The sequence below is a fragment of the Perna viridis genome, chromosome 6 (genome assembly GCF_037379345.1).
Source record: "Perna viridis isolate PV_CMFRI_1.1 ecotype Kerala chromosome 6, ASM3737934v1, whole genome shotgun sequence".
Taxonomy (NCBI): domain Eukaryota; kingdom Metazoa; phylum Mollusca; class Bivalvia; order Mytilida; family Mytilidae; genus Perna; species Perna viridis.
The window spans coordinates 14,406,605-14,422,262 of NC_142450.1; the positions used below are offsets into that span (position 1 = coordinate 14,406,605).

Below are 15,658 nucleotides of genomic sequence, written 5' to 3' on the forward strand. Positions count from 1 at the left end.
GATTTTTATTTTAAGTTTTCAATACGTTCGGAATCGCAAATTGACACTTCAGCAAAAAAAAATAAAAATAAAAAATAAAACAAACCCAATACCGTAAATGGAAAGTTTGGGCATAAATTGACAGAGGAGAAAAAGACTTTATGAGTCATCTTGTGTTTACGTTTCTTCGTGTGAGGTTTATGACATTAATTGAATTTACAAAATATTTCTTATATATATTAGAAACATTATTTGAATAGTTACATTATACTTTAGTTATGTAATACTTTTATGTACTCATTTCTATAAAGCAATTAATGAATAATGTTACCAAATGATGGTTTTAATTAACATAGACAAATCAATGGGAGGTAATTACAAACATAAGCGAGAAGTACATATAAATTTTAAAAGATGGCTTTTAACAATATTGCCTCAAAATATATAAAATGTTTTGAACATTATTAAGATTGTTTTGTGTACTTCATTGGATTTCAAATTAAATGTTCACTCATCAGAATATGTGATTGGTTAACCTTTCTCATTATACTCTGAAGCTTATTTTGTATTGGTACACACTACACATGTAATTAGTTTTGTGTAATCACAAATTGCAATAATCAATATTTGCATTCCTTGAAAAATAAAATAAAAATGCTTCCATCCAGAATTATATGGTAATATTCAGTAAGAACCGCATCCAACATAGATCATTACGTAGTATCTCAGAGGTCAAAGTCGTTCAGATGACATGTTTGATCACATGTTCTACATATGTACTATATCCTTGACTATTCCTATTGATGATCGTACTTTGAACCCATTGCCCTTTGAGGTTTCTTCTGATCTTATCAAACCAATGTCAACAAGGTCTTCCTGATAGAAATGACAATGATCAGGTTTTTGCGTTTTAAACTTTCATTAATTTTGTTGTCTTACGTGTCATTGTGTTACATTATTAGCGGAATTTCAAGTGCGCATAGTGGGCACCTTTGTTCATCTAAAAAGGGTAAGTTGTGACTTTAAAGTAATTGGAACATTGAGTCACCATTCGGAATTAGGACAACGTTTGCCTATCCCATTTATTCTTCCAATATTTATTCAAATGAAACAAATTAAAATCTATTTTCACTTTTTGATTTTTTTTTTTTTTTTGCTTTTGTTGGTGTCTAAATATATTTGTTTGTTTGCCTGCCTGGTAATTTTATATAGCATTGATGATTTTGTATTGAACACTCCATACGCAGGAGCCGAAGGGATGTTGCCACAGATGAAACGGAAGTTGACACATCTGAATGAAAAGTCATCACGTTTGTCGTAAAGTTTGGTCAATAGTTTTCCTTTACCATCGATTTCTAAGTGTAGGTCAAGATATGAGGCTAACTGTACAGTGTCTTTAGTATTCTTTTTCTCATGTTCTTTGGGGTAGATTCGATGTTTCAAATCCCCGAAATTAGGAAATTAGTATTGTTTAAAGATAATACGTCATCAATATAGGGGAGGCTGAGATTAAAGGTTCTAGCTAAACGATGTCCTTTCTGAAAAACTGTATTTCTTGAACTTGGGAAACCGCAAAAATTAATACCCGCGAACATGACTTTTTCAGAAAATTAGCTGCCGAAAAAATCAATCCGTTTACACTAATTGAAAGTGTCCATTCAGAGAAATGTATTAATTTTCGTTATTCTCGCAGTGGACACACAGGAGTGAAAATTGGTACCCCAAATATGTTGACTTGAGAAAATCTGCAGAAAAAATATCTACTCTTAACATTTACTAAATTATGGATAGAGTTTTACCACCATCTAACTCAATATATCATTATATGGGGTTTTACTAGCATTTCATTCATTCGTATATGTATTGACTTTTATTTTCACCTCACTGATTACAATAGAGCAGTTACTTTCTAGCACCAGTGGCGGTCCTAAAAATTCAAAAAAGTCAGGCTATGGCGATTACTGACCTAAGGGAATACCCAAGTGATTCCGAGTTTTTATCTATATAATAAACAAGATTTTTCGGCCATAATGGGTAGTTAGGGCCCCTGTTCCCCTTGGATCCCACTATTTACACAATAATTGATTTTATTATGGACTTGGTCAAACAACCATTGGATGATTGTATCATGGATATAGTTTTATCAGCAAATAGATAGTTGAATTGTCGAGAGGATTTCACTACTTCATTGACAGAGTTTATACCTCAATGATTTATTCTAATATGGACCAGTTTTACCACCCTCTGACTAATTTGATCTCAGATAGAATTTTACTCCATCAAATTATCATGTCCTATAAAGGTGTTAACGACGGACGCTAGACTGATTCTATGAAGGGCAGCTGTTCATGACAGTAAATGATTATATCATAGATAGATTATTTGCCTCACTCTTACCTAATTTAAACATATACAGATTTTTTTTTACGTTTCTATGACTTGATTCTATCAAGGAGAGGTTTTATTACACACCGAATGAATCATGACTTTACCATCACCTCAATGATAAAACCAAAGAGCCTTGTAACGTCCGTTTATTATGCATATAAATCATATATTATGGACAAAAAAGTCACTAAACACTATCAAGGTAATAATTGTTTTCTAAAACTTTTTTATTCTTAAGTAAAATTGCTGAACTGAATAATGCATATTTACTTCAAAGAATTCGGAATTCGTTTTAACGATTTATTAATCTGCAAATAAGTGTAATTTAATGCATAATGTATTTGAATATCCTCAATGTATATTAACATATATTGTAGAACGTTTAAATATTTGCTCAAATTGCTGAATACTAATACCTACATTTTGATTTTTTTTAATAGCGAGCGCCGCAAAGCGGTGTGAGCTCTACCGTTATTACATGTACTTTCTAAATTTCCCTTAAGGGTCCCCAATATACTTACGAAAAAAAGTCATGTCCCGGAAGTACCAAAAAGTGACTGTCCTTACGGAGAAAATTCATCATTTCCTTCAGTCAAACAAATAAAAAAATATAAGTTAAAAATATATTCATCTTCTCTAATAGTTTTCAAGTCTTTTTGTTATTTGTTTTACTTATTTAAAGTTGTGAATGTTATGTTTATGGGAAACACGTGGATGTACGTACATGTATCTCTGCTGTTCCACGGCTGCTGTTGTTCTTGTTAAGAGCCTAACCCGCCTCGGAAAAAGAAAACACTCTGATTACAATATCAAAATCGAAGCATAGCTTTTTCTAAAATTGGAAAGGCAATCATTTTCTTGTTTGAAATTTGCAGCTGTCGTCTGAATTTTCTGAATTTTGTTTACGTCACATGATATGTGTAAAATAGTCTTACCATCCGTGGAGAACTGTATTATTTCCGGTATCTGCACAGATTGATCTGACAGGCCAAAACTGGATGTTGCTAGAGATGCCCTTAAGGGAAGTATTGCGAATTGCTATAAGATTATTGACCATTTTGAGAACGAGTGGAAAGTGGGGTATGGGGTTGGAATTTTGGGGAAAAAATTGTTCAAGTTCATTTATTGAAAAAAACTCCCCCCATTAATTAACAAGACAGATTGATCTTGCTTGCTCTTTAAATGCAAATAAAAATATTGCACTTGCGAAGCAAAAATTTTCATCCGGGTCTACCCTCCTCTTTGTAATGTCCATCATTTTACGAGTCTCGCACAGACGGTACATGTATGGTAAATCTCAGAGTGCTCACTGATTTAGGCAATGCCTACCCCATATTATTGATATATGAAAATCTATTGACATAAAACCAAATAGTTAAATGTGTTTATGTAACTACATTTATTGTACATCTATGGTTTCGGTTATGTATGGCTGACACAGCTTAATTATTGCTGAAATCAAGCAGTATTTCATTGATAAATGTTTAGGTGAGACTTATGTATTTTTGAACTCGTCAGGTATATATACATATATCTACGTATCAATTTATAAATTTGTTGGTCAATCTCGCATTGTTTTCCGTCCTGTAGGCAATCCATTTGGCTTCTGTTTACTGACTTGGCACAGCTGATTGTCTTACTGACCTATGTTTTCAATGTCGTTCTAGTGATCTCGTTGTACTTATACAGGACAGAAACACTTATAGGTCGATCTAATTTCCTTAACAAATATATTAACAAAGACAAATTGATACATACCACGCGGTATATATATGAGTTTTGAAATCGGATCAAGTAATTTTTACTTTACATGCGATGTAAGACAAACCATCAATAGACAAAAATATTATTATTGTTTTTTTGTTATCATTATTAAAAGCGTTAGGTTAGAGACGGGGTCTTTATAACGGTTATCTTTACCTTTTACTTTGAAATAAAACACTAAGTCAATTATGAAAATGACGCATTGAAAATAAGGACTGTAATTTGGTTTCTTTGCCATTGTATTCTAGAAGAAATGACATATAAAGATATTTTACTTAAAATTTTACGCTTTACTTATACACATTGGTAACGAATTATTTATAACTATAGATACTCAATTTATTCTAAAACAATGAATAATGATTGTTTTTGTAAATTGTACTTTTTGCTGATGTGACCGCTGATTTACCGATTACCAGTGTATGACAACAGCATCCAAATGCTTTTTAATCATCACTGGTGATTTCACGCCGCAATGGAAGAGGAAGGTTTTAAACCTTACATTTATTCCACTAAAAGGACTATTGTTTTGTTGTGGGACCAATTTTCGTGGTTTTCGTTGGTAGACAAAACCACGAAATTTGATTCCCAACAAAAAGGAGATTCCTATCGATTTGCATGCTGCAAATTTCAAAACCACGAGATTAGAAATCCACTAATTTGTGTGTCTTCCCTTATCAATGAAAATTGATATCTACGAATTAAAGTACTTTCACAGTATTTCTTTTTTTTTATATATACTTGTTTGTTAATGATGTGTTTTGTCTTGTTTTGTCGTTAATGTGTGAAATGACGCATCGTATTGTATACCAAACTTACTAAGATAAAGTATTCATATTGAAATATGAAAGTGTCTGTCTGCCATGCGACAGTATGACTAATATATAGCATCGTCAGTTTTATAACTCATTGTCTTAAACGAAGCAAATTACATGAAAGATTTATCGTGCTATTAGGTCATTTGAAGCAACTTTTTTTTAATTTTTAATTACAGTCAAACTTGTATTCTATAGTCACAAATTCAACTTTAGTCAGTCCTATTACGTTATCATTAAATTCTTTATGAACAAAACACAGTGCTTGGTTGATATATTCCTACAATAGATCAAACTAAATATGTCCACTCTTGTAATTATCAATACATTTATACAAGAACATTTTATTACGTGATAATTAGGTGCAGTGGAGTAGGTCATACAGTTTTATGTAGTGTTTATAATCGTCATGTTTGTAAAAAAAACTCACAAAATTTATATTTTTATCAATTCAAAAAACAGTTATAGACCACATATAACCAGTCTTAATATATCGTTCTGTGTTGTACTTTAGAGATATAAATGATTGCATATGAAATAAGCGCTTTCGAAGAGTTATCATTCTTGGTTTGGTGGATTCATTTGAGTAAAGATGAAGGTATGGTTTTCTGGAAATACAGATCTGTTTTAAAAACCGACCATAGTTAGGTACATGTTTAGAATTTGAAGACCAAGATAAAACATCGTTAATTCTGAAGTTTTTTTTTTTTGTTTTTTTTTTTTTTGTTTTTTTTTGGACTATAAATCACGTGTATCATTGACGGAGTCTGAATGTTTTATTGTATTTAAAGGACGAAATTACCTTGATATAAAACCTTTGTTAGAATGATGATATATTTTTTGTTTTATTTATAAAATTGACTTTAGGTACTATGTTTCACATTAACATCTTTATTGTATGCTGTTGTTTAGGAATTTGGTTTCAAGCACAAAAGAACGTATACCCTTGAAGGAAGTTAATAAAAAGAAACTAAATGATAAAAAAAACCTAAAAGAAACATGTGTTAATGAACCTAAAGGATCTGCACTTGTATCCAATTACACCCGTAAATCGATGACAAAAGTTACAACTGCATTATATGTGAACAAGATCTGAAGAGATGTATCGAAAATTCCTAACAATATAAAGAAATGTGTTAGGAGGCAGGCTTAACATGGATGGGTCTCACTGTCCCAAGGTACCCGAATCTTTTCCAGTAATTTAAATTTCCTTTCATTTACACAAATCACTATTACTTTCCGGGGGAGTGGTAATTCTTCTAGCAATGTTTTAACTGCATATCTACCATAGACCAAGGACAGAAGTCAACACAACAATGTATACAGAATTTCACAAAATTTGTACCAAATATCACCTAAAGAAAGCAAACTTAGGATAACACTTATTTTTCCCAACAATGAGGAACTAATTAGTTACATTTCAGGGCGTCCTTTTATGGACCCAAGAATTCTTAAAAATCACCCAATTTTGACGCCATATTGAAAACTCCTAATGAAAAACAAGGCAATTATAGGTAAATAACTATATGAATATATCAAATATTTTTTCTATTTGAAGAAAGTTGTAACTAATTCTCAGTTACACATTGAAAAAGATAAATCAGGACGGAGGATGAATTTATAAACTGGAAAAACTACAAAATTGTCAACAACACAAAAACAGAATGGGGGCCTCGTTTTCATTCTCATTGGTTTTTGATTAAAGATTTTGATTTACTTTTTATATCATATTAGGGTTTTATTCGGGTTCTGAGAATTCAGTACTTTTTCGTAAATTTCAAAATTGCATATAAAAAAAATATATAAAATTACTAAAGAAAGAGTTACCTCCCATAAGAAATCTGAAATAAAATGCAGTTTGTTTTTCATATCACTGCACATTTACACAAATTTCCATTTGGTTTCAATCAATACCTCAATTCAAATAGGTAAGCTTACTTAAAATGTTAAAATAAAATAAAAAAAAAAAGGGAAGTGTTTTTACATATATTCGCATTTACATGGATACATTTTAATTTGTACTTAATGCATAACAAGAAAATTTAAATGAAAAAAATAGTATCTTGTGAAAATAATACCCAAGATTTCACAGTTGCTTTGTTGGTAAATCCTTTAAACTTCAATGAAATTTTGTCTATGTCTTTGAAAATTGGAACATTGACTCACCATTCGGAATTAGGACAACGTTTGCCTTTCCCATTTATTCTTCCAATATTTATTCAAATGAAACAAATTAAAATCTTTTTTCACTTTTTGATTTTTTTTTTTTTTTTTGATTTTTTTTTGTTTTTTTGCTTTTGTTGGTGTCTAAATATATTTGTTTGTTTGCCTGCCTGGTAATTTTATATAGCATTGATGATTTTTTGTTGTTCGTCACCAGTATTCTGTAATCTTAAAAGAAAAATAAAAACACTATAAAAAAACTACGGTGTTAATAGCATTGATACACTATATATTAAGTTCTTCTAATACACATTACTCAACTCTTTTCAAGATAATCTACAAAACAGTGTATTTATTGAAGTTATAAAAAATAGAAATCGAAATAGTTATAGTTTCAGTTAATTACGTGATTTTTTTTTCTCAATCGGAATTGGTCATGTATATTTTTATACCACAGTTATAGAAATGTTTGACTGTAGCCTAGCTTTATCATAAGACAGATTGTCAATTTTCATTTACAGATTGCGGAAGAATATGTTGTGTCCATGGAATATGCGATCATGCCTCGAATACTTGCTGCTGCTTCTATGGATTTGCAGGCCGAACCTGTGAGACAGGTACAATTATTTTTACCTGCAATCCTAACAACATTTTCAATATTTTGTACTTAATTGTCTATATTTTAACAGTTATTTTGAAAAAGACAGATAATCTTTTAAAAAATCTTTCTTATGGTAAACAGCATAAAATGCGTCTTTATGTCGATGTATTATTTGAATGCAGTTATGGATAATATACTTTAATTTTGTGAAATTCTGAAATCCAGCGCAATCGCACAACATTGTCCATTCCGTATACCTGATTACGGAAATATTTTTATGGGGCGTCTAATTACACAAAAAGCATGAGTTTAATCAACAAATGACACAACTGACTGATAGTTGTCAGAACTGATCCGGGCTAAGACATATGCTGATTTCATATCATAAAAGCAGCATATTGCTATTTTATTTTTGCTTCCTGCTGTTTTTGTTTAATTAAAGAACGATAATGTTTTCAATTAGCTGTTAGATTATTCAGCGTTAACTGACCCAGAGTCGTGTATATCTTATACTGAAACAATCCTTAAATAGAAATACAGAAGCGGGAAACAAACCAGTTATTGTATAATTTTGAAATTTCAACACAGTTGTAACAAGTTTGCAACAGAAGTGCATAGAAAAAAAAACGCAGTTGATTTTCAGATTGGGAAATGCTTTTGTTATATTATTTTTGTTATATTTTTACATGTATGTTTCGTTATACGTCAGGTTTAAACGCTTAACCAAATTCAAGCAATTTCTTAGGAGGTATTAAAGAATTGCATAGGTATTTGGTAGAAAACTGTGTTCATTCCATAAGACCGCTCTTTTTTATAGATGAGATACATAGACAAAGCAGAATTTATGCATGTACAAAGTATATCTTCCAAATACTGTAATGATGTTGTCTTCGCTAAATTTAATTTCCATAAAACTTGGCAAGGTCATGCCGTAAGAGGTATATAATTATTTTAGAACCTGTTTTAGATCTGTTCAAGGTAGGTCAAGATTTTATTGAATGTTGTATGAAGGGAAGATTTCTTCTAGGATAATGAAAATCTATTTTCCATAAACTAATTTCACATTTCTTATAGAGGAAAAGGATGAATATGTAAAACACATTACTATACTGCATTTTTTTTAAATGAATCACTGTTGTTTAAGGATTCTCAGACTTTTAGAAATAGTTATTCTGATATTTCAACACTCACTAAACGCATGTTCAATACAGAATATTCTTAAAAGACAACCCGATCTTAAATGAAAAAATGAACTTTTACCAAAATAACCCTTTGCTATGTTTTTTTTTACAGCCGTGCATTGTAAGTATTGTAAGGTTTCTTAATTAAGAGAACAGAAATACTTTTTTTTTTATTTTAATGCTAAACAATGTTAGAATCAACAACAATAGATCATCAGCCATATCAAATATAATTTTGTACTCTACACATTCCATCATTTGTGACAAGAATTAACACGGCATTAAATGATGATATTCAGCGGATATCTGTTCCTTCTCGGAGTGACCATTTCCTCTTGAACTTCATCAGGTAGTTGACATGAAAAAAGAAAAAAAAAGATCGATCGAAAGTAAATATTAATACCTATGCGAAATTTAAATGTCATGTTATAAGGTAACTGTTATTCAATTAAGGGAAGACAAAATACATTACCTGAAGTTAATCGTGATCATCACAATAATTGCTTGAGAAAATGTGGAAAGACTTTCATATGTTCGTGCCAGCGTAACTTGTCCGTATTTAAAGTACATTTCACATGCTTTAATTGTTGGTTACGTACTCCTTTGCTTTTTATCCAAAATCACTTTCAAATAACTCCTAAAAGTGTATCAACAAGACTGAAATGTTTCGTGGTATATCATACATGTCAACTGTTATTACAATATAGTATAAATACTGTGTTTTATATTATACTGCAATCATTCTATTTGATATGAGGTTGTGAAGTCAGCCTCATATCTTGACCTACACTTAGAAATCGATAGTAAAGGTAAAATATTGACCAAACTTTACGACAAACGTGGTGACTTTTCATTCACAATTGTCAACTTTCCTTTCATCTGTGCCAGCATCCCTTCAACACCTGCGTATGGAGTGTTCATATCACAACTCATACTGTTTTTCATATCTGGTCTTTATCCCTGGATTACATTCTTTTGATTACCGCTATAACCTTGGTTCCCTTCATTACTCTTTGAGCAACCAAACTGTGATAGTACTTCAATTCGTGGTCACCAATTTTCGTGGATAAAGGAAGAAACACAGGTTCGTGGATTCTTGAATTTGTAGTTTTAAGGTTTTCAGTATACGCATCAATGGAAATCTCTTTCTGGCTGAGTACTAAATTTTGTGGTTTTTCCCACTAACAAAAACCACAAAAATTGGTACCCACGAACAATAGTAATTTCATAGTATTTGATTATTTAAGCAACCAAAATTAATTGATAGTATCATTTACTCACGATATATACGGTCACTGATATTTTTTAATCGGGTTCCCTGGTCAATATCGCCAGCGACCTTGGGATTGCTAAAATATAGACTCATGTCATCAGCGACTGATATGCATACTATTTCAAAGAAAATGCCGCTTATGAAATAAAATAAAAACAAAGTTGAGATTTTTCAAATTAACTTTATTAATGTTCATGTATATCGAAAGATGATGTAAATAATTTGAAAAAAATATATTAACATATTTTTCTTTAAATTTGAATATTGGAACGTACAAATGTATATAAAATAACATCATATTCGCTCATCCAATCAAACGACAGAAGACGACACTGGTGTCCCGGGATTATATTTAAGAGAAACCTGGCGAACAAAAATATTACCCGGGCTTCCAGGTTATGACAGTGTTTAACATGTTGACTCTTTCTTCTTCCTACCCTTACATACACTATCTACTTATCGTGACGTCCCTATCGGAGGCCACCGGTCTTAAAGAAATCTAATACACACGTCGTGCGAGATTAAAAAATATCAAGGTTTACAATATAAAGAATAACAGTACATTGACTATATGAAATAAAAGCTAATTCGGTAAAAAACGGAAAAACATTGGGCAAAGCCTTGTAGTTTACCCTGATTGTAAGCCTAATCTGTACATTGTTTTTATTTCATGTGACTAAACTGATATTTTTATCATATAAACATCACGGTATCAACTTTTGGAAGTTGTGTTGTCGTTGTAGTACAAAATTATTCAAATGCTACCTATATGATAAGATATATGAGATTTCTACATGAAAGATCTCTTAAAAGTGAAGTATTGTTGTTTCTTTAAACTGTTGTACGTGTAGATCATCAGTTCTACATAAAAAAATATTTGGTGTAAAATTAGTCGTAAGTTGTGACGTCATAAACGATTAAGTATTGTGACGTCATAACTTTCGACTGATTTATATTTACGATTTGGTTTGTGAAATCGACTACATTTTTTTTCTGTTATAAAGCATGCGCCGATAGACCCTGTCAAAATGGAGGTATATGTTTAGACAGTAACCATCGTGGTAACTACACTTGCAAATGTCCCCCCGGATTTCTAGGTGGTAACTGCCAAGTCCGTAAGTTGAAAATGCGTTGTAATTGTGGCCATCGTGCTTAGTGTAGTTATGAAAGTATGACATAATGCAAAGCAGTATTCACATAATTTTATGATATTGCAAGGAACGTTGAGTGGCTTTGTATCAGGTTGTGTCTGTGTTGTTAATGCTATAATACATTCAAGCGAAATCGTCAGTTTTCATATATAAACAGCATATTTAACAAACAATAATGTCTGATTTGTTGTAATATGTCGTATATCGTATATGGCATATTATAACATATAACATATAGTATGCGAATATTTCTTATTTTGAATATTTGGCCTCCCTTGTCCTTTTATGAAAATATACTTCAATATAAATTGGGCGTCAGTTTGGAGGGAGATCAAATCCGTCTTTGAAAACAATACTTTTCGGAGTTTGCAACTTAATTCAATTAATTGGTTTAGTAAAAAAATGTATTTGAAAAGTTAAGATCGAAATTAAACTGAGGTAAACATATGCCATTTGGACTTGACTTTAGCTTTGACTTTCACCATGCTTGACTTATATGCGCTTTGCTCGATTACGCTACTTTCAAAGTTCTGGTATTTTTTTTATAATATGGTATTCATATTGTGTACCTCCAATTTTGACCTGTTACGGAAACGGCTGATTTAGTTTAGAAAATTATATTTGTTTGTCTTCGACTGGTCTAGACCAGATTTGGATTAAAATCTGCCAACATCTTTGCTTTCGTGCAATGTATATCCTTAAATGACAAATCGGAACTTGTCCTCTTGCCTGACAATTTCCAAAGAGTGCTTGACAAAGAGGTTGTTTCACTTTTCAAGATATTCGGCCCAACTATTTCTTGAAAACTCAAAATTCCCCCAACATAATATTTGTTGCTCATAATAAACTTTGGATGTCGTCTTTCAACAAAATGATATTGAAGAAAAAGTTCGCTGTCACTTCAGTGAAAAAATAGCTATGTCTTATCGATGGTATGATCGTTTGGTGAGTTTTTTTCCCGATTTCCCTACTTCAAACGAAAAATGTAGTATCAGCGCAGCTGTCGAACATCTTTGTATTTTTATGATAAAATCGTCGCTTATATATCTACGTCCACCTTCAATATCTAAGAGTTCGAGAGATGCGCTCTATTAAAATTTTTATGCTGTTTAACTTTTAAGAAGCGTGTTTTGTTTGCGCAAATCGGAACATTCCGTTCGGACCGCGTTTTCGTTGTTTATTTTGCCATGGAACCCGACATCATCGTGCCAGATTACGAACTTTACAATGTTGATGCTTATGATTTCATCAAAACCGCTTACAGATCATGTACAGAAATATAATATGTAATCTTTATTAGAAATGTAAGTATGCCATCTGTCCATAAATCTCAGTTACTCTTATTCCTTCTGTAAAGTAGTAAACCGAATAGGTGAAATATGTTTGGAAGCGGCAGCGATTGTAAAGTCAAACATCAAAACTGGCCAAATGTACTAGATTCTCTATGCATTTAGTATGTTTTAATTCGTATACAGTAAAAAATAAATGTAGGTTAAGATATATAACTGCAAGTTGTTGGCATGGCAGGAAAATTCAAGAATGAGAAAAAAAAATATTTTACTGTCGGATCTCGAATTATCTTCCTTGGTTGATTTTGATATTTTAACATTTCCGTACAAACTTCTCCTTATGCAAATGTATAACAAGCAGAAGCCAGTGCAAATGCTTATTGATACATTACTACATATATTATGTTATTCTACACACTCAAATCTATGGCAAGCCAAAGTGGACAAAAATGCCTATTTATAAATATTTATAAATAATTATCAATATTTATAATTCAATTTATTAATATTTATACTGATGATGTCATTTATAAATATTTATAATTCAATTATAAATATTTATAAATGAATTATAAATATTCATAATTGTCTTATATTTATAAATATTTATAATCCATTAATTAATATTGTTAAATCATTTATAAATATCTATAATTGAATTGCAAACATTTATAATTATTTATGATTATTTATAAATAGGCATTTTTATCCACTTTCAATTGAATTATGAATATCTATTATTGATTTATAAGTATTTATAATTGCTATATTCAGAAATATTTATAATTCAATTATAAATATTAATAAATGATTAATAAATATTGATAATTGAATTATATATATTCATAAATGAATTATAAATAGTTGTAACTATTTATAAATATTAATAAATAAGCATTTTTGTCCACTTTCGTTTGCCTTACAAATCAAAGGTAAGTGGTTGACTTAAAATTTCCAAGATTTGTATACCAACAAAAATATAGTATTTATAGTACAAGACTTTGAAACTGCTTTTTCCTTGGGCATCTAAAATTTTAATTTTTGGGCAAAGTAAAATGTACAGCAGTTTGGCTACACATTCTTTTTATTCATTTTGATGACAAGCCCTGTAAATCTGTCAAAAATATTAATTTTGACAGCACTAAATGGAAAATAAAAAATTAAGCCATTTTTTTTTACTGCAGCATTATACTCTGGGGTTTTTGACATTTAAAAAAATTAAAGGTATTTTTCAATGGAGTAAGTGTACATCAACATAGATCAGCATTATTTTTTCCTTTGAAATTTAACATGGCATGCCTTATTTATATTTATTCAAATTTGTAGATATATTATTTGGCAAACACCTCCCATTTTTATAAGTTATCTTATAGAATATATAGGATATCTTAAAAACTTTATGAGATATCTTAATAAGAAGTTAACATATATTATACATTTTATTATATATCTTATAAAATATATATGTATAAGTTATCTTATATACAATGTACTTTATAAAGTATATTATGAAATGTGTTTACATAATTTCTTATATAGTATATATGATTAACTTTTAAAGTTACAAGATATCTTATATATTAAATAACATATCTCATTAAAACAAATTTATAAGCATTATTCTGTCATTTTATATTTCAGATCAGATGGGTAGTTGAATAAGCTAATGCCAGGTTTAAGAACCTCAAATACCTTGATTGTGTTATTCCAACCAGCCAGGTTCCATTTATTGGAGACTATGTCAAAATTTTTTGGGAAATTTCAAATAAGTATTTTCCACCACTGAGTAGTCCATTGAATACAGATCAGGATGAAGAACTAGCTCAAGACATGCTCCAAAGAGCTTCTGAGGTAATATTTTGATAAATTCTCCTGGATTTACTGATTTTATTTCAAGTTACATTATATTTTAAACCGATAAGTGGACACATAATGCAATAATTCATTTTGCTTGTTGAAAATTGGCGCCTCATTTATGTCACAAGTGTTTCTGACTGTCAGGTAACAGTATGACCAGCAATGGTCACAATACACCTCCCACGATTTTGTTTACCAGTATTCAGATTATTTATGACGATCTTATGTTGTAGGTCAATACATTATAAAGAATATGTGAAGACAAGTCATTTGGAAAGAAGGTCGGCCAGTTGGGTTGCAATTGAGGAGAGTGACATCACATTTCCTTAACTGAATGAAGAACAACTTTGAAGTTTAACCCTTGGGGTATACCAGCTTAAACTCTCCTTCCTATATTCAGGAGTACATTGATGGGGAGTCTTCCATATTTATTCATAAAGGACAAAACTTGATCAGAATCAAAATTCAAAGTAGACATATTTCTGCCAAAAAATATTTAGTGTGGATAAGGTTTTCTGTAATTGATGTGCAGTCATGGTACTGCACACGTCGTGCTGTCTGTGCATGTAGCTGCTGTTGTATGGCATTTGAGTGGTGCGAATGAAACAAGACAAATATTTGGTGTACGTGATTTGAGTGTTTATTTGTCTGATGCAAGTGATTTGCCTTCAGCTATTGATTCCTCAGAATCTGAGACTGAAGGTAGCTAGTATGATAGAGGAGTGAACAGTGAATTGTGGTAATCTATTGTTTATATTTTTTGTATTTAAGAAAGCCCTCTTCTTAGTTACAAAATATTTGAAATTGTTATTGTTTTAAATTATTGTTGTTAACATCACTTTGAGTTCATTTGTAAAATATTATTTTATCTGAATTATTCCTCAGGTATTATGAATTTAACCAATTGTATATGATCACCAGCTGAATGGAAAAAAAAACGTAGTCGTTTGTATGGCAGTTAAAAAATGTTTATAATGAAACAAATGTTGTTTTTTTTAAGAAATTGTAACAAAGAATTGGTAGTTCATTTGCACTGAAGTTAATTTGATTTTTTGACACTTCATAATGCCTAACATTAACCCTGCTCATAAATGACAGTGGCAGGTTTGCAAATTGTTTTAATAAATTTAAGAAAATATTCACTACTAGCTTCTCTGAAAGTAGTTAATAATGAAGTACTTTAAGGACAACGTATTA

The 15,658-nt window shown here is 30.7% G+C and overlaps 1 pseudogene across 1 annotated transcript; it reads left to right on the plus strand.

The window, feature by feature from the left end:
- The first annotated feature begins 850 nt into the window (after positions 1 to 850).
- Positions 851 to 15,188, plus strand: LOC148613762 (uncharacterized; annotated as a pseudogene). The gene is made up of 7 exons (XR_015923292.1): positions 851 to 988; positions 7,631 to 7,726; positions 9,004 to 9,012; positions 11,169 to 11,279; positions 12,199 to 12,260; positions 14,246 to 14,455; positions 14,695 to 15,188. The product of XR_015923292.1 is annotated as an uncharacterized LOC148613762 (transcript).
- The last annotated feature ends 470 nt before the right edge of the window (positions 15,189 to 15,658 follow it).